The 14,812-nt window shown below is 44.9% G+C and overlaps 1 long non-coding RNA gene across 3 annotated transcripts in view; it reads left to right on the top strand.

Moving 5' to 3' along the window:
• The window catches only part of LOC106022511, a 90,922-nt gene that overhangs the window by 64,475 nt on the left and 11,635 nt on the right, over positions 1–14,812 (top strand). For all 3 annotated transcript variants that reach the window (XR_005876807.1, XR_005876806.1, XR_005876808.1), the window contains one exon: positions 1–14,812. This exon is cut by the window's left edge. This is a non-coding gene — a long non-coding RNA (uncharacterized LOC106022511).

Raw genomic sequence — 14,812 nt, 5'->3', positions numbered from 1 at the left:
AAGAGTCTTCCCCAGATGCATTGGGTGACTTCAGTGAAAGGAAAGCTATAGCCTATATCCAAGGATGGTCTGATTGTGAGCAATAGGATCCCAGTTGGTTCAGATTGATCAGATTTGGGGATAATGTGGATATAGAACTGAAACAAAGTGGCTAGGTTCACGAAACTGTGTAACACCAGTAGGACCTAAGAGTGGGGGACATAGTCATGGGGATATATGTACTCCACCCTCTCTAATGGGTTGCGTAAATAGTTGGTGGAAATTAGATAAGGTTGGGAAGGGTTGAATGCATGAGCACAATGGGCCCCAAGCCTCATAGCTGGGTGGCCTGGTGCACATTGCGAACAGGCCTCTGAGCTGTGGTGGTTGGTGGCCAGCATTATTCTCACTTCTTCTCAGCCCAATGTACATTCACACAGAACCTGTGTCCCCAGCTAGATATTTCAAGTGTCATAAGGGACAGATATGTGGCAGCCTGGATTTTGCCCCTTGCTGGACTAGAGCTCAAAGTATACATATCTATCCAGATGGAGAGTGTGGGTCCGGGGCCTGTGACGGGAGCGGTGGGCATCCTCATATTGCTGTAATGGATCACAGGCTGTGGGAAATCTGCCCAGGCCTGGGACTATGGAATTGTATGAAAAGCTCAGGATTGGGGCACTCACTGCTCTCTTGGCTTATTCCTGCAGAGTAACACCAGACATCTCCCAAGAGTCTGTGTGAGAAATCAAGGTCTAGACCACTTCAAGGCTCAGCTGGAGTGGACCCTGCATGATTCTCGCCCTTTCTGTTATACCCAGAGTAATGGGTTTCTGTGGCAAGTTAGCCTGTCACCAGGACAGGATATTGCCAAGGCATTTTGAGAACACATCTATGTGAACTATGTGCATGCTGTGAGCAGGCAAATGAATGGACAAGAATCCATGAAATACTGACATGCAGACTACAAGATAACAACTAGACCTGGCAATGTAGAGAAATTTGTGTGGGGAGGTGTCGTTTACTCACTGTTCCCACACAGGACTCTCTGAATGGGAACCGCATCAACTTGGCGTATTAGGGCATGTCAAATAGTATGATAATTCTTGTAATCTGAGACACTAACTATGGCTGCTGTTGTAAAGTCCACAGAGACCTTGTCTCATGGCAGTGGTTCCTATCCTGTGGTTAGCGACCCTCCAAAAGTCCACCTGCACGAAAGAAATTCCTGCTAGGCGTCATAGAAGAATAAAAATTACAATTAGCATGTCGCAAGTAAAATAATTTTTGGTTGGTAGTCAACACAAACTGAGGAACTGTATTAGAGGTTGCCAGGTGGTGGAGCTGTTGAAACCCACTCACTGCCTATTGGCTGTGAGGAAGGTGGGTACAGTCTGACGGTCTTCCTAATTGAAAAGTGAAGGCTATTTGCCCACAGCAAGGTCTCTGTCCTGGGTGGGTGGAGACATTCGTGGCAGAAGAACATATCTGGGACACTGCTGAGTCTTGGGTGTTGCACAGGCCCCTGGACCCTGGAAGAGGCAACCCCAGATGCCGCGGGTGACATGAAAGCAAAATTACAGTCCATCTTTGAGGATGGTCAGCATGTTATCAATGAGATCCTAGTTGGTTCAGATTGTTCAAATTTGGGGATGATATAGAGCTTTAACAACTATTCATGTCCACAAAACTGTGCAATACTAGCAGGGCCAAAGTGTCTGGGAAAGGGCCATGGGGATATATTTGTGCCACCCTTTTTAATGGTTTTCTTAAAAGTGGTGGAAATTAGGAAACCTTGTGAAGTTTTGGATACATGAACATGATAGACACAAGCCCCACAGCTGGGGTGCCAGGTGCACCTTGTGTGGCATCCTGGAAAGCCTCTGAGCTGTGGTGGGGGACAGCATTAATCTCTTTATCCCAGCCGAATCTAGTGGCAGCCAAAACATGCAACCCCAGCTAGTCTCTGCACTGTGTCGTAAGTGATGGGTATGTGCCAGCCTAGAGCGTGCCCCTTGCAGACCTATAGCTCAAGATGTGCATATCCATCCAGATGTGGAGAGTGGGAACGTGGCCTGTGACGGGAGCTGGGGGCATCATCAATTTGCTTGAATGGAATACAGGCTACGGGAGATGTGGCCATGCCTGGGACTATGGAATTCTATGAGGAGCTCAGGAGCTGAGGCACACAATGCTCTCATGTTTATAACTGGAGAGTAATACCAGGTGTCCCCCAAGAGACTGTGTGCGAAAGGCAAGGTCTAGACCGCTTCAAACCTCAGCTGGTGTGGAGCCTGCATGCTGCCCGCCCTTTCTGCTCATCCCAGTAGGGAAGGGTGACTTTGTCAGGACAGGATGTTGCCCAGGCATCTTTGATGCCACATCCATATGAAGTATGGGCATGCTGTGAGGAGGCAAATGAATGAACTAGAATCCATGAGATACTGGCATGCAGGCTACAAGATTCCAGCTATGCCTGGCAATGGAGCCAAATTTGGGTATGGAGTTTTCCTTCACTCACTGTTCCCACACAGGAGTCTTTGGAATGGGGACCGCATCAACTTGGCCTATTAGGGCGTGTCAAATAGTATGATAATTCATGTGATCTGAGACCCTAACTTTGCCTGCTGTTGTAAAGTCAACAGAGACCTTGTGTCCTGGCAGTGTTTCCTATCCTGTGGTTAGCAACACTCCAAAGTCCACTGGCACAAAAGAAATTCTTGCTAGGAGTCATAGCGGAAGCAAAATTACAATTAGGATGTCGCAAGTAAAATAAATTTTTGGTTGGTAGTCAACACAACCTGAGGAACTGTATTAGAGGTTGCCAGGTTGTGGAGCTGTTGAAACCCACCACTGCGTATTGGCTGTGAGGGACCTGGGTACAGTCTGGCTCTCTTCCTAATTTAAAGCGAAGGCCATTTACCCACAGCAAGGTCTCTGTCCTGGGTGGGTGGAGACATTCCAGGCAGATGAACGTATCTGGGTCACTGCTGAGTCTTGGGTGTTGCACAGGCACCTGGACCCTGAAAGAGGCATCCCCAGATGCCATGGGTGACATGGTTGAAAGGAAAATTATCAGTCCATCTTTTAAGATGGTCATTATGTTTTCACTGAGAATCCAATTGGTTCAGATTGTTCAAATTTGGGGATAATATAGAGCTGTAACAACTACTCATGTCCACAAAACTGTGCAACACCAGCAGGGCCAAATTGTCTGGGACAGGGCCAAGGGGATATATTTGTGCCACCCTTTCTAATGGTTTTCTTAAATGTTGGTGGAAATTTGTAAACCTTGTGAAGTTTTGAATGCATGAGCAATGATGGACCCAAAGTCCCATAGCTGAGGGGATAGGTGCACCTTGTGTGGCATCCAGGAAAGCCTCTGAGCCGTGGTGGTGGACAGCATTAATTTGTCTTTGACCCAGCCGAATGTAGTGGCAGGCTACAACCTGCGTCCCCAGCTAGTCTCTGCACTGTGTTGTAAGAGATGGGTATGTGCCAGCCTAGAGCTTGCCCATTGCGGACCTAGAGCTCAAGATGTGCATATCCATCCAGATGTGGAGAGTGGGACCATGGCCTGTGACTGGAGCTGTCGGCATCGTCACTTTGCTGGAATGGAACACAGGCTATGGGAGAAGTGGCCAAGCCTGGAATATGGAATTCTATGAAGAGCTCAGGATCTGAGGCACACAATGCTCTCATGTTTATGACTGGAGAGTAATACCGGGTGTCCCCCAAGAGCCTGTGTGGGAAAGGCAAGATCTAGACAGCTTCAAGCCTCAGCTGGTGTGGAGCTTGGATAATGGCCGCCCTTTCTGCTCATACCAGTAGGGAAGGGTGCCTTTGGCAGGACAGGATGATGCCCTGGCGTCTTTGATGCCACATCCAGTAAGGGCATGCTGTGAGGAGGCAAATGAATGGACTAGAATCCATGAAATGCTGCCATACAGGGTACAAGATTCCAGCTATGCCTGGCAATGTAGCCAAATTTGTGTGTGCAGGTGAAGTTCATTCCCTGTTCCCACACAGGACTCTTTGGAATGGGAACCAAATAAAATTGGCCTATTAGCGCATGTCAAATAGTATGATAATTCTTGTGATCTGAGGCACTAACTTTGCCTGCGTTGTAAATTCAACAGAGACCTTGTGTCCAGGCAGTGGTTCCTATCCTGTAGTTAGCGACCCTCCAAACGTCTACCGGCGCAAAAGAAATTTCTGCTAGGAGTCATAGCAGAACCAAAATTACAATTAGGATGTTGAAAGGGAAATAATTTTTTGGTTGGTAGTCAACACAACCTGAGGAACTGTATTAGAGGGTGCCAGGTGGTGGAGCTGTTGAAACCCACCACTGCCTATTGGCTATGAGGGAGCTGGATACAGTCTGGCTGCTCTTCCTAATTGAAAAGTGAAGGCCATTTGCCCACAGCAAGGTCTCTGTCCTGGGAGTGTGAAGACATTCATGGAAGCAAAACATATCTGGGTCACTGCTGAGTCTTGGGTGTTGCACAGACACCTGGACCCTGGAAGAGGCATCCCCAGATGCCGTGGGTGACATGGTTGAAAGAAAAACTACAGTCCATTTTTGAGGATGGTCAGTATGTTATCAATGAGATCCCAGTTGGTTCAGATATATCAAATTTGGGGATAATATAGAGCTGTAACAACTAGTCATGTCCATGAAACTGTGCAACACCAGCGGGGCCCAAGAGTCTGGGACAGGGCCATGGAGATATTTGTGCCACCCTTTCTAATGGTTTTCTTAAATGTTGGTGGAAATCTGGAAACCTTGTGAAGTTTTGAATGCATGAGCATGATGGACCCAAAGCCCAATATCTGGGGAGCCAGATGCATGATGTGTGGCATTCTGGCAAACCTCTGAGCTGTGGTGGTGGACAGCATTAATCTGTCTATATTCCAGCCGAATGTAGTGGCAGCCACAACCTGCGTCCCCAGCTAGTCTCTGCACTGTGTCATAAGTGATGGGTATGTGCGAGCCTAGAGTTTGCCACTCGCAGACCTATAGCTCAAGATGTGCATATCCATCCAGATGTGGAGAGTGGGACCGTGGCCTGTGACGAGAGCTGTGGGCATCGTCAATTTGCAGGAATGGAATACAGTCTATGGGAGATGTGCCCAAGCCTGGGACTATGGAATTCTATGAGGAGCTCAGGAGCTGAGGCACACAATGCTGTCATGTTCATGACTGGAGGGTAACACCGGGTGTCCCCCAAGAGCCTGTGTGGGAAAGGCAAGGTCTAGACAGCTTCAAGCCTCAGCTGGTGTGGAGCTTGCCTGGTGCCTACCCTTTCGGCTCATACCAGTAGGGAAAGGTGCCTTTGACACGACAGGATGTTGCCCAGGCATCTTTGATGCCACATCCATGTGAAGTATGGGCATGCTGTGAGGAGGCAAATGAATGAACTAGAATCCATGAGATACTGGCATGCAGGCTACAAGATTCCAGCTATGCCTGGCAATGGAGCCAAATTTGTGTGGGGAGTTTTCCTTCACTCACTGTTCCCACACAGGACTCTTTGGAATTGGGACCGCATCAACATGGCCTATTAGGGCGTGTCAAATAGTATGATAATTCTTGTGATCTGAGGCACTAACTTTGCCCGCTGTTATAAAGTCAACAGAGACCTTGTGTCCTGGCAGTGGTTCCTATCCTATAGTTAGCGACCCTCCAAACATCCACCGGCACAAAAGAAATTTCTGCTAGGAGTCATAGCAGAACCAAAATTACAATTAGGATCTGGAAAGGAAAATAATTTTTTGGTTGGTAGTCAACACAACCTGAGGAACTGTATTAGAGGGTGCCAGGTGGTGGAGCTGTTGAAACCCACTCACTGCCTATTGGCTGTGAGGAAAGTGGGTACAATCTGGCCGCTCTTCCTAATTGAAAAGTGAAGGCCATTTGCCCACAGCAAGGTCTCTGTCCTGGGAGGGTGAAGACATTCATGGAAGAAGAACATATCTGGCTCACTGCTGAGTCTCTGGTGTTGCACAGGCACCTGGACCCTGGAAGAGGCATCCCCAGATGCCGTGGGTGACATGGTTAAAGGAAAACTACAGTCCATCTTTGAGGATGGTCAGTATGTTATCAATGAGATCCCAGTTGGTTCAGATTGATCAAATTTGGGGATAATATAGAGCTGTAACAACTAGTCATGTCCATGAAACTGTGCAACACCAGCGGGGCCAAAGAGTCTGAGACAGGGCCATGGGGATATATTTGTGCCACCCTTTCTAATGGTTTTCTTAAATGTTGGTGGAAATTAGGAAACCTTGTGAAGTTTTCAATGTATGGGCATGATGGACTCAAGCCCCTCAGCTGGGGGGCCAGGTGCACCTTGTGTGGCATCCTGGGAAGCCTCTGAGCTGTGGTGGTGGACAGCATAAATTTGTCTTTGACACAGCCGAATGTAGTGGCAGCCACAACATGTGTCCCCAGCTAGTCTCTGCACTGTGTCTTAAGTGATAGGTATGTGGGAGCCTAGAGCTTGCCCCTTGCAGACCTAGCGCTCTAGATATGCATATTCATCCAGAGGTGTAGAGTGGGACCCTGACCTCTGACAGGAGCTGTGGACATTGTCACTTTGCTGGAATGGAACACAGGCTATGGGAAATGTGGCCAAGTCTGGAAATATGGAATTCTATGAGGAGCTCAGGAGCTGAGGCACACAATGCTCTCATGTTTAAAAGTGGAGAGTAACAATGGGTGTCCCCCAAGAGCCTGTATGGGAAAGGCAAGGTCTAGATAGCTTCAAGCCTCAGCTGGTGTGGGGACTGCATGATGCCCGCCCTTTCTGCTCATCCCAGTGGGGAAGGGTGACTTTGGCAGGACAGGATGTTGCCCAGGCGTCTTTGATGCCACATCCATGTGAAGTATGGGCATGCTGTGAGGAGGCACATGAATGGACTAGAATACATGAAATACTGGCATACAGGCTACAAGATTCCAGCTATGCCTTGCAATATAGCCAAATTTGCGTGGGGAGGTGTCGTTCATATACTGTTCCCACACAGGACTCTTTGGAATGGGGACCACATCAACTTGGCCTATTAGGACATGTACAACAGTATGATAATTCATGTGATCTGAGACACTAACTTCGCCTGGGTTGTAAATTCAACAGAGACCTTGTGTCCTGGCAAGGGTTCCTATCCTGTAGTTAGCGACCCTCCAAATGTCCACCGGCACAAAAGAAATTTCTGCTAGGAGTCATAGCAGAACCAAAATTACAGTTAGGACCTGGAAAGGAAAATAATTTTTTGGTTGGTAGTCAACACAACCTGAGGAACTGTATTAGAGGGTGCCAGGTGGTGGAGCTGTTGAAACCCAATCACTGCCTATTGGCTCTGCGGAATGTGGGTACAGTCTTGCCGCTCTTCCTAATTGAAAAGTGAAGGCCATTTGCCCACAGCAAGGTCTCTGTCCAGTGTGGGTGGACACATTCGTGGCAGAAGAACATATCTGGGTCACTGCTGAGTCTTGGGTGTTGCACAGGCACCTGGACCCTGGAAGAGGCATCCCCTGATGCTGTGGGTGACATGGTTGAAAGAAAAACTACAGTCCATCTTTGAGGATGGTCAGTATGTTATCAATGAGATCCCAGTTGGTTCAGATTGATCAAATTTGGGGATAATATAGAGCTGTAACAACTAGTCATGTCCACGAAACTGTGCAACACCAGCAGGGCCAAATTGTCTGGGACAGGGCCATGGGGATATATTTGTGCCACCCTTTCTAATGGTTTTCTTAAATGTTGGTGGAAATTAGGAAACCTTGTGAAGTTTTGAATGCATGAGCATGATGGACCCAATGCCCTATAGCTGAGGGGCCAGGTGCACCTTGTGTGGCATCCTGGAAAACCTCTGAGCTGTGGTGATTGACAGCATTAATCTGTCTTTGACCCAGCCGAATGTAGTGGCAGCCACAACCTGCGTCCCCAGCTAGTCTCTGCACTGTGTTGTAATTTATGTGTATGTGCCAGCCTAGAGCTTGCCCCTTGTGGACCTGAAGCTCAAGATGTGCATATCCATCCAGATGTGGAGAGTGGGACTGTGGTCTGTGACGGGAGCTGTGGGCATCGTCACTTTGCTGGAATGGAGCAGAAGTTGTTGCAGATGCAGCCAGGCCTGGTACTACGGAATTCTATGAGGAACTCAGGGTTGGGCCTCACTGCTCTCTTGTCTTGTGTACCTGGAGAATAACACCGGGTATCCCCCAAGAGCCTGTGTGGGATAGGCAAGGTCTAGGCCGCTTCAAGCCTCAGCTGGTTTGGAGCCTGCTTGATGCCTGCCCTTTCAACTCATCCAATTAGGGAAGTGTGACTCTGGTATGATAGGCCCTCACCAGGACAGGATTTTGCCCAGGCGTTTTGACGCCACTTCCATTTCAATTATGGGCTTGCTGTGAACAGGCAATTGAATGGACCAGAATCCATGAAATACTGGCATGCAGACTACAAGATTCCATCTAGGCCCAGCAAGTTAGAGAAATTGGGGTGGGGAGGTTTTGTTCACTCACTGTTCCTGCACAGGACTCTTTGGCATGCTGACCCCATCAACTTGACCTATTAGGGCGTGTCAAATAGTGTGAGAATTCATGTGATCTGGGGCGTTAACTTTGCCCGCTGTTGTAAAGACAACAGAGACCTTGTCTCGTGGCAGTGGTTCTCATCCCAGTGGTTGCGACCCTCCCAAAGACCACCTGTAAAAAACACATTCCTGCTGGGACTCATAGCAGGAGCAAAATTACTGTTAGGATTTTGCAAGTACAATAATGTTACAGGTTGTGGTCAACACAAAATGCGGAACTGTATTACTGCTGCCAGGTGGGGGAGCTGTTGAAACCCACACTGCCTTTTGGATGCATGGAAGATGGGTAGTGTCTGGCCACTCTTCCCAATTGAAAGGTGAAGGCCATTTGCCCACAGCAAGGTCTCTGTACTGGGTGGTTGGGTACATTGTTGGGGGCTGATCATATCTGGGTCACTGCTGAGTCTTGGGTGTTACACAGGCTCATGGACCCTGGAAAAGGCATCTCCAGATTCCGTGGGTGACTTTTGTGAAATAAAGCTACAGACCTTCTACAAGGATGGTCTGACTGCGAGCAAGAGGATCCCAGTTGGTTCAGATTGATCAGATTTGGGGATAATATAGAGCTGTAAAAACTAGTCAGGTCCACGAAACTGTGTAACACCAGCAGGGCCAAAGAGTCGGGGACAGGGCCATGGAGATATATTTGTGGCACCCTTTCTAATGGTCTTTGTAAATCGTTGGTGGAAATTAGGAAACACTGTCAAGTTGACAGCATTAATCTGTCTATGTCGCAGCTGAATGTAATGGCAGGCACAACTTGTGTCCCCAGCTAGTCTCTGCACTGGGTCGTAAGTGATGGGTATGTGCCAGCCTAGAGCTTGCCCCTTACTGAATGAGAGCTCAAGGTGTGCATATCCATCCAGATGTGGAAAGTGGGACCATGGACTGTGACGAGAGCTGTGGGCATCTTCACTTTGCTGGAATGGAACACAGGCTATGGGAGATGTGGCCAAGCCTGGGACTATGGAATTCTATGAGGAGCTCAGGAGCTGAGGCACACAATGCTCTCATGTTTATAAGTGGAGAGTAACAATGGGTGTCCCCCAAGAGCCTGTGTGGGAAAGGCAAGGTCTAGACCGCTTCACGCCTCAGCTGGTGTGGAGCCTGCATGATGGCCGCCCTTTCTGCTCATCCCAGTAGGGAAGGGTGACTTTCTCAGGACAGGATGTTGCCCAGGGTTTTTGATGACACATCCATGTGCAGTATGTACATGTGGTGAGCAGCAAGTGAATGGACCAGAATCCATGAAATACTGGCATGCAGACTACAAGATTCCAGCTACACCTTGCAATGTAGCCCAATTGGGGTGGGGAGGTGTCGTGTCGTTCACTCACTGTTCCCACACAGAACTCTTTGTAAAATGGGACCCCATCAACTTGGCCTATTAGGGTGTGTCAAATATTGTGAGAATTCATGTGATCTGGGGCACTAACTTTGCCCACTGTTGTAAAGTCAACAGAGACCTTGTCTTGTAGCAGTGGTTCTCATCCCGGGGTTCAGTTTTTGACCATAGGTCTTCGGATTGTGTATTTGTGTTACTGCATTGTCTTTTTTAATGCTTTTTGTGCCCCTTTCCTCTATGGGCTCGTGTACCTCAAGACTAACACTAGTGGAAAATTGCCTCTGAAATCATGTCTTTGTTCCTACTATGCTGCATTTATCAGAATCTATGGGATCCCAGCCAGTCCTGTAATTATAGAATTCATGAGAATTTGATATTTGGGAACTTCACATATTGGAATGTTGCATATGCATCACGTTGCTATCTGTGCCTAAGTATTTGGGGATATTTAGTTTTAATGCAGCTATGCCCCAGTCAATAAATTGGGCTGGTTTGTGGCTGTATGATCCCAGCCTTATCTGCAAATTTTTAGTCACCAGGATGTGATGAATCACAGGGTTTTTGCCCATAGAAGGATAATGGCCATCTTGTTGGAAAGCAGAATACTGGATCAGTCTCATTGTCTAGTGTGCAGTGTGCAAGATACCAATTAATCATAGGTTTGTAAGGATTGGGCAGTTTCATAAGAGTATGTTTCTCACTTTGTTGTGGTAGGGTTCTGATTGCTACATTATCTATGCCTGGGATTATGAAGGGCAGGGGCATTCTGGGTTCAGGAGCACTTACCTGACTCAACTGGTGTATAAGCTGTGAGATCCAGAGTAGGACTGGGATTTTTAGGCCAAATGGGTGGGTGAACATCTGGGTCACTCTGCAGGCTGGCAAGGTGCCAGGCAGCATGGTCCATGCTCAGACTTGTACGTGCTCAATTGTGGTAGCTGATTATTTGGTGTCCATAGCTAGGTCTTTTTTGTTAGTTAGCATTTGCTTGGTTTCTGTGAAGTTATTTTTCAAGTATGTGCCAGTTATTTTCCAGGTTTTTTCCCCTCGATACTAGGATTAAGTGTTTTCTAGTTTGTTTCAGGTTTGTGTGTTTTTCAATGATAAATTCTTGAACAATTGGTATCTTTCATGTTCATGTTCTTCCCTTCATTGTCTGGTCTAACAATAAGAAATTTCAGCTATGTGACAATGATTACCTGTTTGGTGTTTAATGTTTCCTATGCCATGTCTTTCATAGGCATTGCTGTTCTGATATCCATAACCCCTTTATGTCTTTTCTACTCTAGTTTTAAATAGAAAGCTTTCCATTTGATATTCTCCACATTAATCCCTGTATTAATCATAATAGTCTCTGCATTTTATGATTCCAGCTCTTTCTACTTTGATCATTCAAAAGTGTTCTGTATCTCGTTTTTATCTAGTTACCTGTGCTCTGGTGAGGAGGCAAATCTTTAAACTCAGCCACTCCCAAAGAAAACATGTCATGTAGGTTTCAAAGGAAGTTTGCCATTTCTGTATCTTCTTCATCATCATTTATTCTAGCCATGAAGGGATTATTGCATTTATATGTCTTCCATAGCTGGATTTATTTTGGCAACACAGCAGTCTTCAATATCTATGTCTTCTCGAGTTATAGCTGCCTTCAAATCATAATATCTATTCCATATTCTTTTTTTGGTTTTCAAAACAGGTTTTCTCCGTGTAGCTTTGGAGCCTATCCTGGCACTCGCTCTGTAGACCAGGCTGGCCTTAAACTCACAGATATCCATCTGCCTCTACCTCCTGAGTTCTGGGATTAAAGGTGTGCACCACCAATGCCCAGCCTACTCTATATTCTTGTCTTTTCCAGGTATATTCTTTGATAGCTTCTGAAATTTTCAATTTCCATATATTTCAAAGCCATATTTTTGTCAAGTATTTCCCCACCACAGTAATAAATGATGATAAAAATGGCTATCATTTTCCTATCTGCTTCATGAAATGTACTCTTCATGCTATATTTTCTACCATACATAGTTTTATTAGGAAATAAGCTTTCTATCTTATGTCTTTACTAACATATCTCTTTAATGCATTGACAAAGTTTTTCTTATCAATTTATTATTCAAAATGAGCACCCATAAAAGATAGAATTCAATTGTCGGTCTTGGATAATCATTAAATATTTTGGTTGCAAAGAGAACATCTAGTATGACTTATTCACTTATAAGGGTTTTTTAAATCACATTATAATTTTCCATGCCTATATGTTTCTAACTCGCAACTACTCTGGCAATACTCTGGAATTCTTTGCAGTCACATCCTCCCTTTTACTTTAGTACTGTAATATGTCATCCATCACTATGTCTTTCCCTAGATATAGATGCTGTTGACAAGAAAGTGATGCTCAACTTCTATGTCATCTCATTCAGTGCAGGGTTGTAGTTGTGAAATGCTTTCCAAATCCATTTCATCATGAGTTAAAGTTGCTTGGTAATGCAAGAAGTTTTCCATTACCATGTCTTCCCAATCCATATCCACCCTACTTAAGGAAATTTTCCTGCTTCTCCTCTTCTATAGGCTCAACCGAGTTGGTCAGAAAAAAAGTTTCTATCACTGGCTAAGAAATAAGTCCTTCACCTTCATGATTTTTCCAGGTGCATCTACTTTGATAATGTAAGAAGTCACTCCTTGCTCATGCCTTTAAAAGTCTTTCTGCTCTGGTTATGAGCTTGGCTTTAAATGCTATATGTTGTAGCTCCCTCTATAAAAAAACATATACCTTCTTGTTTTCACAAACTACAGCTGTCTTTGTTACATAATTATATTTTCTGCTATCATGACTTCTCAATTCATGGCAGCTTTGATCATGAGAGCAGACTTTCCACAGCACATTCTTTGCTGTTTTGGATTTTAGGAAACCTTCTAACTCCATTCCTGTCCAGAAATACCTATTTTTGTCACATTCTAGTTTTGGTTTCCTCAGTTTCTGCATGCACAGTTACTTTGTCAAGTAAACAATGTGCCTAAATCTAGGATTTCTCCTGCTGCATTTGCTGTCCATGTGAATGAAATCTGTTTTAGTGACCACAGAAGGTTCCTCTTTCCTCTTTGGCCATTTCTTCTCTGACCACTGAAGAGTTTTCTGATTGTATGTCTTATGTGACCACAGCAGTTCTTTGTGTATTTATATTGAGATATAATCTCATCAGTCAGTGTGATCTTGAATTCACTATCCTCCCACAGTGCTAGCTAGCATCTCTTTGATAAGTGTATCTGAGCTTTACAACACCCACATAGTTAATAAATCTCTACAGAAATATGAATCAATAGATGTATTATCTTACATGCTTGCTTTTTGTGACAAAATCAGCTAAAATCCACTTATTCAATAAAAACCCTAAATACAATATGTTGCCATACATCATGTCTCTATACTTGCTCCTCCTACACACCTGCTATATCAGGATTCCTTTAGAACCGTTCCCTCCTCTTCAACACAGTGAAAGTTCCCTTGCAGAACCAAGTGTGATTCCATCCTGCTACCTCCCACAGTTCCAGCTTCACCCATGTCTTGACAGTGTATAGGGAAACATATAAAGAATATGTTAATCTCTCCATCCCTAGCTTAGGTGATAATTAAATACTGAGGCTAGTTCAAGACTAAATAAATCTCCAGTACAGTGACAAATCTACGTGTATAGCTTGAGGTATTAAGAAGTGCCCCCATCTACTTTCAGAAAAACTTAAGTAATATGAACTTAGCAATATGTATGTTTCAAAATTAAGATAAGCCAAAGAGTGATCACCTGATAGAGGAGATTGTCCATCATGCCAGTATTTTATCTGCATGTGATGAAGACAAGGAATAAGCACTATTGAGACTTCACTGTGCCTAAGCCCTGTATAGGAATACTGTGGTGAGGTACACAGGGTATAGAAGATAGTTTGTGCTTTTGATTTCTACTATGTACTCTATGTCTACCTCTGCTTCTTTGTGTGAAAAAAATGTTTAGAGTTGATGAAAGGGAGTCAGCTATGGAAGGCAGAGATACATAGTTAAAGCCCAAATCTATCTATGAATAAAGTGTGTGACCTTGGAAAAGTTAAAAAAAGAATATGCTAATTAGTACACAGTTCTAGGCAACAACTGTCAAGTAGATAAGCCCACTTTGTTCTCTTCTGTATAGTTTTGCATTTCTACCTATGCCTATTTATGTGAATGTATTCCATTTTCATGCTGTATGTTTTGGCTTTTTACTCTGTATCCCAACTGAGTCCAACCTGAGAAAGAGGCTATAAGTGTAGCACGGAGAACATATTGTAATTATGGTAAGACAATGGCCAATACATGAACTATTCTGTAAAAGGTGAATAGATCAAAGAAGCAACCACTGAAACACACCCTAAAACATCAGGAACTCATTAGAGTGCAGTGAGGCTTTCTACGGGCAAAGATAATTTCTGCCTAAGATAAAGGATCTGGGGTTGTCTGTTTGTCTCAACTCAGCCCCTTCATCAGACCAAACATACCAAGAAAACTCAGGCTTGTAACTTGTAAAAAGTAACTTGTGGTTGAAATACTCTTTTCATATGAATACCATGAGTGCTGGGCTTGGTGGTATACTTCTGAAATCCTAGCACTAAAAAGACCAAAGCAATAGGATTACAGCCCACTATGGGTTGCATGATAAGAACCTGTTTTAAAATGACTAATATTATTATTTTTACTCATACATGCTCTTCTTTTTTTGGAATATCCCTGGGTTTCTGAACTCCATTTGGCTCAACATCATGTCTTCTTATACTCAACTGAGGAACACCTTTGGACATTTGTATCTGGATTTTCTTCAGGCTTAGTGTTTGGCACTCCTTATGTAGACCTCTACACCCTAATTACAG

Source organism: Mesocricetus auratus, unplaced genomic scaffold (assembly GCF_017639785.1).
Source record: "Mesocricetus auratus isolate SY011 unplaced genomic scaffold, BCM_Maur_2.0 Super-Scaffold_100003, whole genome shotgun sequence".
Classification (NCBI taxonomy): Eukaryota; Metazoa; Chordata; class Mammalia; order Rodentia; family Cricetidae; genus Mesocricetus; species Mesocricetus auratus.
This window is presented reverse-complemented; position numbering and strand designations above follow the sequence as displayed.